A 12,234-nucleotide genomic window follows, 5' to 3' on the forward strand; every position below is an offset into this window, starting at 1 on the left:
GAAGGCACCAAGAGTCTCGCCCCCGAGCACAGGAGAGACTAAGCAGAGACCAAGCCTCGAGTCCCAGGAGTCTTGTGAGTAGTGACACTCATAAGATTGCGACTGCAAGAAAATAATTAATCCTCTACTTGGTTTCAGGGTCAGGGGCTGACCAGCCAGGAGAGGACTTGTCTACAGACCCAGAGGAAGCGATTTCTTATGCTTTATGGCATCCAAAGCATGCAGACAAGTTGGTCAACAACCATGGCTTTGCTACAGGAAGAAGTTGGCAATATGCTTTTAAAAAAAAAAAAATAGCACTGTTGCTACAGCCTGGTCTGTCTACAGAGATGAAATACTACACTGAACCTAAAATTTTTAACTAAACAACAACAATTACAACAATCTAATAAATCAGCTAAGCTTCTGTTTAGAAACTGTTTTTTTTTAAAGTAAGTGGTGAGTCAAGTTATTTCAAGGTCATTTCACAGACTATTTTAAAATATGTTCTAAAATACATTTTTATATTAAGTGAATTATTAAACAACATCCAATTAAGACTTGGCTTTTAGAAGTCAGTACTGGGTAAATGAGCTCATACAGAACCAGCCATCAGGTCTGAGTCAGAATGCTGATCTTTAAATTATTATTTACTTATTTATTCTTAAAAAGCTGAATCATTTAATCCCTTCATTTCTAACTTTCCTAAGCAGAATGACTGTACAGTAGTGTATTGCAGCTATAGCTGAGCTCAAAATGCAATACTGTACAAATAGGCAGCAATTCTGGGCTCCTGAGATCACTTTTCTTCCAGGTCATCATGAAATCTTCAAAGCCACTGCATGTTCCAGCACTAGCATTCGCAGCCACTTAACTAGTAAAGCCAAATACAGCTCCAAAGGGTGAAAACCTGATTTTTTTTCCAGTTTATTCAATTGGTCACTTGTACATCGCAGTTTACCATAGTTTACCAATGCTTTTATTTTTCACATTTTTATTTACAATTTGAAAACACTAGGAACTGATCAACCAGCACCTCTCAGCAATACAGCATCTGATAGTGTCAATAAGCAAGATGGACTTGAACAGTTCAGACAACTAGAATTAGAAAATGTATCCTTAGTGTAACAGTTTTTAGGAAGGTTTCTGATAGCAGGGGAAGTTGACAGCATTCACACAGAACCAACAAATCAGGCTGCTGGCAGCATAGCACACACACACAAAAATAGATTTCAGCACCTCCCGTTCTTATTTCCAAAACCTTTTTGGCTGAAAACAAAGAAGGTACATAACAGCCCTTATTACTGAAGGGGAGAGTCTTGAAAAATAAAAGTAAATATTAAAAAGGTGAAAAAATATGAAAAGGACCGTGCTTCAAAGAGAGGGGCTGAGAGCTGAAGACACAAAATCTGACAGCAAACTGCACGTCATGAGGTGTAATAGTCTATTTTACCCCAACATCTGACACTACAGAAGGGAGATAAACATACATAGAAGATCGGTGTTTATTTACATGGCCACATATTAATGACTCTGTTTTCACATTCCAGCCAGGGAGAAATTCAGACGGAGGCACTTGCCTCAACAACACCGGCTGCGCTTGTTCTGCCACTATCAGGGCTGTATCTGGGCTGACAGGCAGTGAACTTCCTACCCCAGATGCCAAAGAGGCCAGCCCAGCCCTCGCAGCCAGCCGGGCAGGCAGCGAGCAGCCCCACCAGTCACAACAGCCCTCATCTGTCAGGAAAGGCTTCCTACCACAGGCAATTATTTCCTACCTCACTAAAAAACAAACAAACAAGAAAAAAAGAAAAAATAAAATCTGAGAGAAATGCCTCTGCCTTCCACCGAGCACTTGCTGATCAGCATAACGTGTTATTAATGATCTGGGCGTGTAGTCCTTGGCAGGAAGCTCACTACCATCTCTTGCAATGTTTTCTAATCTGAGTTGCAATTTACCCTGGGGCAGTTGTTTTATCTGAATTGTAAATCCAGCGAGGATGGCAGAGAGTATAGGCAAGATGGGGAGGTGGACGCCAATCACAGAGAGAAGTATTTGCTGTTGCACAGGTCCTTTTAAAGCTGCTCTTAAAACTCATTCAAAGAGGCAGTGGAAGTAAGCGACACCATACTAATTGAAAGTGTGGCATAACCACATGGTTCCTTCTAAGTTAGCATCTTAGTCAAATGAACAAATCCAGAGAGTGATGCAAGACCATCAAGGCAGTATCTCTTGGTTGGTTTCTTAAGCAGAAACAGGCACAGCCTTGGGAAACACAAGCTGTTCTTCAGGGCTGAAATAGGAACAGCAAATGTCCAAGGCAAAATGCAAACTTTGAAAAACGAATCAGAATTTGATCCAGCAGTATTAGCTAGACTATTAGAGAGAAGGTGAAATGAGTAACAGTTCTGCTTGTGCTCCAAGTAACTACGTAGTGTTCCTCTTTAGGTCTTCCCTAAGGTAGATGAGGTGAAGGCATTTAAGCCTCTCCTACAGGTCACATTCTCTAAAGTTCTGACCACTCTTGCTGCTCTGCTCTGGACTTGCTCTAGTTTATCTGCCTCTTGCCTATAATACATGCTCCAAACTGGGCAAAATATTTTAGCTGGGGTTTCACCTGCACCCACTAGACGGAAAGGAAACCACCCCAGTCCCCGACACACTGCAGGCTGCCTCAGACACGCTCCCAGGATCAGCTCTCCTTGGGTCAGCACTACACGCTACGGACTCAGGCTTGGTGTGTGGTCTGTTACAAACACCAGATAATTTTCTGCAGCATCTTCCAAATTTTCTCTGGGTGTTGCACTCTGTTAGAAGGGTCATACTTTTCTAGAAGCTTTTAGAAATTTTATCCTCTTGATCTCAGACCATTTCTTCAACTTTTCAAGATTTGTAAAATTCTAATCCTGCATTTCAAAGCAGTTACACCTGCACCTCCTCAATCCAGCATCCAAATTTTTAATACGTATGACAAGTACCAGTCTACAACAGGAATCACTGAAATCCCACTTAATGCATTTCCTCAGTCTGGCAGCAAACTATTGCTAGCACCACTGTAAGTACAGTTCTCTAGCTGCTCATGTGCCATAATTTAACGTAAACCATATTCACAGGTTCACTATTTAAAGCAAAGGCTCTATGAACGTCAAGTCGGAATTGCAACTTCTGCTTCCCTCAGACATGCTGGGCCAACTTATTCGTAAAGGAGGAAGATACCTACATCTGGCTGTAGCGTTCACAGTCAGTGCAAGATGTCACCATTACCCACTTCACCCCTCATCTCCCAAGTGGTTGGTATAACAGGCCTACAGCGCTCGTGTATTTTTACTTTAAAACTTCAGTAGATGTGAAGTACAGCTCTTCTGTTAGCTGAAATTATATTATGCTTGTCCTCTCTGCCATCACCCAGGACCCAGAAGAAAACTAAGGCCCATCTGAGTGCCTGTCAGACTCTCACAGTTCTATGAGATTTGAAGCAAAATGTGGCCAGCTGCCAGGACAACAGCTCTCCATTGCAAAGGCTTTTTCACCACAGAAATACATGGTTCTCCTCCCTTTCTTGTCCCTTGACAGGTTTGTTCCAAAATACAGCTTAAACCTACCCAAACATTCCTGACCCAAGGAAAAGGTTAAAAGAACGACTAATTAGAAAAATACAATAATGTCACATTGTGGTATAAACTCAGATTATTTTTCAATAAGCACTTCTCATCAGATATACAGGTTAAGACACAAATATCCTAGAGACCTGAAATGGCAAAGAGGTGCCTGTGTTAGTTTGCAGAAACCTGGCTGTTTGAAGACAAACAGATTTTGTGCGTAAATGTAGACATGTTAGGGAATGTGGGAATTTTGAGAAGTGACTGACACAAAATAATCCACCTTTAAACACTGTAGCAGAGAAAGTAAGGCTAATTAGCCCAATTTCAAGGGCATTAAAGGGGAATTTCTACTTTGTTATTACAACAGATCCCAGTAAAACTTTTTTTTTTGACCACAACTCCATCACTGTTAAGGCTTTTTAGAGAGAAAATACAAATAGAAATGCTGTTATTTGCTTAAGACAATCAGCTTCTCTAAAACACATTTTCACGTCTTACACAGCATCTCTTAGAACTGTGGTATTTTACATTCTACCAAAAGTGTATTAAAAGCAATCTGCAGAAACACCTAAAAAAGAAAATAACGTAGGATGAGGTTTGTCAGCAAAGAGGAAAGAGAGCAACCACATCCCCAAAACCCCAGTTCTCAGGACAGACGTGGGAACCTCGCAAAGGACCTGAACTGTAGGAGACAGGAAATTGCCTTATTGTCTGAAATCTGGTTTTTAGCAGCCAAGTGTTTAATCACTTCTTGGTAGCAAAAGTTATGTATTTCCTCACTTATCAGTACACAAACATTACCAAAGCAAAGCTGGAAATGCCGCTAACAACAAACCCCTAACAACCACATCTGGCACTGTCAGGGCCTCCCTGAAGCCAGGAGAAAGGACTGACCGGAGCAAAGCATCGGCATGGGCTGCGTGCTGGGGACCAGGCGAGAGCACCCCCCACACCCTGCTCTGCCTGGTGGGTGGACACACAGCCTGGCTGCTTCACCCAGTCAAACCCAAAAGCACTACAAAGCCACAGTTAACTGGGAACACCACGGCCTATCGTAACCTTTTGTTTCGTTCAAACTTAATTAAGCCACTTGTGGTGACAATAGTCGTGTTTTGTGTGAAAGTAACTGGGTGTCACTCCCTGCGGGAATCTTTATAAAATATCTAGGAAATCAGGTCAGGGTGGGACAGTTCCCTTCTGTCGATTACTTGCAAAGCCCTTAAGCAAAGGACAGAGAAACAGCACAGTGCTGTTAGAGTACAGATGTAAAGCTACTGTTATCTTGCAAGCCAAACGTTTTAAAATTCCCAAATGCCTGAAAAAGTCTTATTTAGGCTGTCTGATTATGTTACTTTGGCTGGGCTTCATTGCATTTCATGACTGATAAATCTGAAAAATCGTGTGTTTGTGGAAATGTCTGTAGGATAATAAAAATAAAGTGATTTCATTACCAAATCACATGCCAAACATTTGCCTCTGCTGACGTAATTTGGCCCAATCTCAGTTTAAAACACTGCTCGAAGGGTCAAATAGTTTGTTCTGTTTTCATAGAACCCTGTCTGCTGTGTGCCCTGTCATCACCCAAGCTTCTTCCCATTCCCTCTCTAGAAATTCTTAGAGAAACGAATGCATAGACAGTGTTCAACAACTGTGGTTTCACCGTATGTTCATGGGCAATTTGCTGCTTCTCCCCTCATCTCAAACAAATCTTCCTTACCACTCATTCCCATTAGTCTCATGTCTCCTACTGCTTTGAAATAACTCTGTAAAAGTTACTCATTAAAACTCTTAAAAATAAATTTACAATGGAAATCCACTGCTCTGTCCTAAAAGGCAGAGCAAAGCATAGATACCAAAGTAAACAGCTTGTCTTTCAAGTGTACTAAACACATCTAGGTGCCACTTAAAAAGTCAGTAGAATACATGGTCCTTAATACCCCCAACACCTCAATAGCTTCTGGATTCTGCTATCCAAGCACTGCATGTTTGGATTAAGAAAAAAAAATAAAATAAAAAAAAAAAAGGCAGCCAAATGTCTTTTTGTGAAAAGTCACCACCTTTCATTCACTAAACTTCCTATAAATATGGTAGTCAACTTCTAGTTTCAAGTTTTATAACCTTCACAGGAATGCATTTTTATTATACTAAGAGAGTTAGCAATGCTATCTAATATATCTAAAATAAGTTTGGTGTGTTCATTATAAACCCTGATTATCAGGTTTGGAAATCTCCCCATTTCAATTATTATTTTGAAGAGATTAGTATGTCCAGCAAAAGGGATGTGCCATCTGGATATTCACTCTTTATAGAATAAAGAGGTTAAAGTTTTCATTATAATAAGGATATTTTTGAGTTGGAGCACAACTGGCATCCCCTTCTTTCATCTTACAATTCAATTACTCTCTTCCAAAAAAATCTTTGTCTCACGGGACACAATCAAGCTCACTGGCTTCTATACCAGTATATACAGCACAGGAGAAACACGGCTGAAAATCTGAGTTGCCTCTTGTCCTGGTTTGGCCTAAACCAGAACAATTTTCCTTTCAGTGATTTTTACTTTCAGCTAAGTCCCTTCTAAGTAACTGCACTTTCTGAGACTAACTGCATGTTTGGCAGACAGTGTCTGCTTCTAGGACTGATAATGCTCGAAGTTTGTAGTTATCACTGAGGCACCGGTAGGGATGTTATGCAGAAAGGCTCTTGCTGTACTTATTCCTAGAGGAACCAAGGTCACTGCTAAATTCCTCACTGCTTACGAGTGAAGAGCCGAAGGGGGGTCGCACCTGCAGGGAGGAGCGGACAGGGCATGTGACCCAAAATTGACCAACGAAGGTATTCCATCCCATACACGTCATTCTCAGTATAAAGCCGGGGGATCACAAGCGTCTCACCCCTTCCTTCTGCTGTTTTTTGGGGGCCTCTGCCTGCTTGGGCTGCTTCTGCTGCTTTGGGCTGCTTCTGCGACTCCAGCCTTTGGCCAGTGTCCAAGGAGGACTCTGTCCATTTTCCTGCTGCCCCCGATCCCGATCCGTGCATCCCTGAATCCAGCTCTCGACCGTCGCTGGGCCCAGCCTGGGTCTTCCCGGAGCCTGCCCTGCAGTGCCGGTGGTGACGTGGCCGACATCGGGGGAGCTCGATATTGGTTTTGTATATATTTGATTATTCCAATATTATTATTATACTCTTTTTCATTATTATAGTTTATTAAAACTGTTTTAACTTTCCAGCCCATAAGTCTCTCTCCCTTTTCCCTTTCCCTTTGGTTGTGGCGGGGGAGGGAGGGTTAACAGAGAGCATCTGCCACAGGTTTAATAGGCGGCCCAGCTTTAAACCATGACACCTCTGAAGGATCAACAAATGCCAGCGCTTCAGGAGGAAGTTTAGCTGCAATACCAGCAGGTTTATACATGCTGGACGATTTGCTTAATTAAAAGACAAGTATTTGTTTAGCGCTACAGAGGAAGGTGGAGAGAGGGGAGAGGAAGATATCTAGAAGCCAACTTGCCTCATTTACTATGAGAGGCAAGACTGCAGATTAGGATGTTTGTAAACAATTGAGGACTGGTAGGAAGCCAATTTCTACCTAATAACAAGGAGAGAGACCTGGTATCTACTCCTCATCCTGCTGATTACCCTAGAGCTACGTAACATGGCAGCACCCACCACGGCCCAGGGGTACCTCTCCCTTTCTCAACTCTGGGCAGGAGAGCACCAGGTGAAGCAGATTTTATTAACTCCCAAAGCATTCATTTGACAGTCTTTGGAAATGGGGACAATATGAAAAGAAGCGGAAGGGGTTTGGCAGATAAAGACTGTCCTGTTTTATCATTTGCGGGTACACCAGCGTGGTTAGTACGGGGAGACAAGGCTCAGAGCCAGTGCTGAGTCAGTCACAAAACCTCCAGCCTCCATCCCCATTTCTGACCCAGAGCTCCTCCTCTGCTGACTCACACCCTGGCCCCCGAACTCCCCTCCAGTCCCAGCCCCTCTCTAAGCCACACGCTCTCTGTAATGCTGCCTCAGCTAAAGCATCACCCCACCAGAGCAGCCCATGGAGCCCTCCCTACAGCAGAGACACCAATGCCACCAAGACCAGACAAGACTGACAGCATATGATGCTACCAAAAAGAGCCACTGTGTTTTTACATAAACCCTGGAAACATGGTCATAAGTAATTTTAGAGCCATTCTCTTGCAGTATGTTTCCCAACAGGAGTTTTTGGAAGGGAACCTAAACTATTATAAAACCGGCTTTGGAAGGCCAAGTCCAGGAACGAGGAAAACTAGAAAGGCCAACAGGGACTGAGTTCAAGATCATTTAATTTGTTTTTCAGGAATTTATATGATTCTATACATACATATACCTACAAATGCACATATTTATATGTATTTATATACACAGCACTCAAAACTTCTTAGCTCAATTTTGTTTACTTGCTTTATGCTAATGTTGTCCAATTAGGCCTCAAAAACTGCAGCTCAGACTTTACAAGTCCTCTGCCCAGGAACTGTGCCCAAGGTGGGGTCTACAATAGAGACAATGCTCAGAAGATCAGAGCTGTGCACAGGAATTTGCCACTGCCCTCCCTCCAATGCACAACACCATCACCCAAACCTCAGTACATCCAGAGAAATGCTAGAGTCTATCAAGGCAGCTGATAATTACACATTAGCACGTTAAACAAAGTTTCCTTAGTTCTCAAGTGTAAGCATGAGTTTTGAAAAAACAGCATACACATTTGATGTGACACCACATTTGCATGCTTTAGAGAATCCACACCTCCCTTCAGAGTAAGTCTGGGATGTTTTCATGTGCAGCGATCTCTGCTCTCCTGAAGCATCAATCTACAGTCATGGGAGAGCCAGAATTTCAGGCACACAGCATGAGCCAGGTCCTACCCTCTGATACATATACATACATATCTCAAACATCAATGGGAGCCTCATTTATATGTGCATGCACATATTTGTATCATTTACATAGGTAAACTGCCAGTAAATCAACTGCAAGTAAAGATCTACTCCATACAGAGAGGTTCAAATAAATGTTTAGAGAACACTCACATATGTCTTCAAAAGGTTATTGAATACACTCTGCCATTAGCTGGATGAATTCTTGTTCATCATTGTATTATGTTTTGCATGTTCAAAAATTTAGAGACACATTCAAACTGCTAGCATGGTGAAGAACATATGTTAAACCCTCAGTATTCTTCAATTGTCTAGCTATGCTCCATTCCATGAAGAAACCAAAAATCATTAGAGATTCTGAGCACACTACTCTGCACTGATTAGTAAAAGATGAAAATTATAGAGAAACTTTGCCAGGATAATAAATTTGTGCTCTTTTTCTAGACATATTTGCAAAAATCACAGTACGATTTCTATAGAGTTTCGCCTACTTAGGACAGACTTCTGTTTCTCTCTAATACTGGTGAACTGTGCAAATGCCAGCTCCAGAAACAGCCCTTCTGAACAGTGCTCATTCCCATTTTACAAGTTTGTGATAGAAGGAAGTATATGTTTCATAGAGATTTAACATACATACACGCGGACTCCTACAGTTTCAAAAAAAGTTTGTTTCTGCCCAAAATTTGTGCATGTCTTTCTACAGCACTTTGGTTTTATTTTGTTGTGGTTTTCCTTCTTCTACAAAGAATTAAAGGGAAAATACTGTCCACAGTAAGGCAACTCTGAAATAGCAGTGGGTTTGAACTTCTTGAAAATTGTTCAATGGGTTTTATTCATCCAGTTTAAAATCATATGGTTGTAGAAACTTTGAAAGCCATATTTGGCAATGTTCTTCAAGAGCAGTTAAGACACAGGATTATTGTTATTTAGCTGGAGTGGAACGTTCTGTGTGTATAAAACTTGTGTATATTGTAATGAGCAACTTAAGTGTGGCTGAAGAGTTTATAAGCACAAAAACAAGTACAGCATTCAGCTCTTAAATACCGTGCAAAAAAGACAAACAGTTTTTGGGTGAAGTTTGTTAAAAAAAAAAAAAAAAAAAAGCACATGAGTAGTTTAGATCCCGATTGAGTTTTATCTCCTCCAAAGATTGGGAATTGCAAAGCCATATATGAGAAGAACCGTGAGCTGCAGACTCAGCTACAGAGCTCATGGCCACAACCTCACACAAAGTCTTCGAGCCATGTATTTTTTTAAAATGATGCCTATTAACAACCTTGGCCCTGTTTACAGTACTGCAATTGCAAAAATCCACTTAGCTCATTTTGTGATCCTGTTTAACAGCTAAGATTTTTACTCCAGACTGATCTACTTCAAGCAGTCCCCAGGCAACTCCACAGAGGTGAGCACTGGGCACTGCTGTCAGATTTAGCCTGCTAACTCCTGTTTGCCTGCTTCACTACTAAAAATGGTAGCTGGCATAACATCCAAGAAAGAAACTTAAAATCACCAGTTGCACTGAAGGAAGATCATGGTATGTATATTGTACCCTAATCTCTCTGCACTGGCATTTTGGTTGGACTGCCAGCATTTCTGAGAATTCCTTATCTGTAAGTGGGGCTGTCAGAGCACACCACCGCAGTGATCAGGGAGCCTGCAGCCTTCTTGCAACGTGTCTCCTCTCATTCCTGTTGCATAGATAGGCTTTCACAGCAGACTGTGATTCACGTGTGAGGAATGTTTGGTAGATATCCCCACAGAGCCTGCAAACTGCGGTTATCGCTTTCATTTGCAGCAATCTGAAGATTCATGTTTCTCTCGTTAAATCAGTGATGACACAGTGAAGTGCCAGTGAAGTGCAGGTCTGGGCATGGTCCAGGTTCACAACGAACACCTACAAGTATTTCACAGAGTATCTATACACACACTGTTCACATACAGACATTCTATATTCATTTGGAATTTGATCATACGTGCATCATAGATACATCCATTAATTTCTGCAAATACTTACACCATGCCACTAAAAATAAATCTTTACTCTCAAAGAGCAATAATACCATATTTTCAACACTGCGGAAGGTGTTGATTAGCCTCCTGCTTGGCAACTTTGTAAAGCACTACACAGGCTGTATTTTATGTACCAATCAATTTCCGTAAGTCTTCTCACCATATATAAAAATTAATCACTTTGCTTAAGAACTTTGCAGAACCAGGCCTTGGCTTTGTAATGTCACACTTGAGAGAGAAGGACTTCATTTTTATATTTCACATGGGTCTTAAAACTGCTTTTTTGTGTTGCAAATACTTCCTCAAACCAACCATGGAAATTTGGACCTGAGGCTGTAAGTGTAGGTGAGGTGCACGTGGAATATTTCCTATAATTTGTTAATCATCAGACATTTTCTCATTCCTTCCCTTTCCTGTCTGTTTTCATCACAAGGATGCTCAATGACATATGTTCAAGGCCTTTTCAAAAGAACAAAAGGAAGGAAGGAAGCACAGGTCAAAAAGGGGAACAAAAGGAAAAAGGAAAGGAGAAAAACAGGCTGTCAGGAAAACAGTGAAAATAGCTGTAATGGCACTCTTAATTTTCTAAAGACAACTGTAGTAAGGACATTTATTACCTCAGCTGACGTCAGCCACAGTCTCAAAAGCGTATTAAAGGGAGGGTTACATGAATGGGCACATTGCATGTGATGGTAGAAACCTTGCTTCTGCAGAAAAACAGGTTTACTTCAGAAAATGTTAATAATCATTGAGAGCTTATTAAAAATGAATGAATAAATAAAAACAGAGGCCTCTATATGTACTGAAGGCAACATGGTGTCCTTCTCCCTAGTGCTTTTGAGAAGTTTCAATGCAATGATGCGAACAAGAAGAAAGACTTTCAACACTGCCTGTCTACTGAGTTCATAAAATAACCTCTCAGCGACAGTTTTAATTAAAAAGCCCTCCACAGTTTGGTATCTAGTTACCCCCCAGCGTGCCCTTCCTCTCTGTTCTACCTCTATCCAGTCAAGTAGCTTCTTAAAACTTACCCTTCTTAGGGCAACTTTTAGTCGTCACTTGGCAGTAAATAAGTGAATTTCTCTGAGACAGAGCTATTAAAATTATTCTGTCATAGCTAGATGAAACAAATGGTATGAACTAGAGTATTCTGTACACTTTTGTCAACAAGATTTATACCAATGTTCAGTGGTTCTCTCTATCAAAATATGGTATTGCATGCTCTGTTGAAGAGAAGATAATTTCCTGTCCTTCCCACAACCAAGCAGACCATCTCCTTCAGTAACTGCCACATAGCAATTATTCACATTCTGCTTGCGAAAAAACAGTTAGAGGAAAGTATTTAAATCCATAAATAGTGCAGGATTTTCTTTTGCCGTTGTTTAGCAACTAGAGCCAATGCTAAGTGACAAAGACAGATCCTCAGACCTCCCCAAACAGCGCTTTGCAGAGAACAGTTTAGGAACTGCTGTTGAAACACATTTAGCCAGCCCTGGTCTCTTACAGCAAACTGAGGAGCCTGCTGAATATGCTACGATTCGCACCTTGCAAAACTCTGTTTTATAAAGCAAGTAGTTCTTGTGAGCCTGGAATGAGTGAAGCCTACTGCCTCATGAGTTTACATCTTATCCCTGATTGACTCTGATGTCTAAAGAGGGCAGAAAACTTTTCTGCGACGATTGAGGCAGATTGTAAAGCAGAGTGCTTTTAGGATCACTCCTACATGCTGTGT

General features: G+C 41.3%; 1 protein-coding gene across 1 annotated transcript in view; it reads right to left on the bottom strand.

The window, feature by feature from the left end:
• MICAL2 (microtubule associated monooxygenase, calponin and LIM domain containing 2) overlaps positions 1–12,234 on the bottom strand; it is a 152,623-nt gene that overhangs the window by 104,288 nt on the left and 36,101 nt on the right.

Source organism: Nyctibius grandis, chromosome 4, assembly GCF_013368605.1.
Source record: "Nyctibius grandis isolate bNycGra1 chromosome 4, bNycGra1.pri, whole genome shotgun sequence".
NCBI lineage: Eukaryota > Metazoa > Chordata > Aves > Nyctibiiformes > Nyctibiidae > Nyctibius > Nyctibius grandis.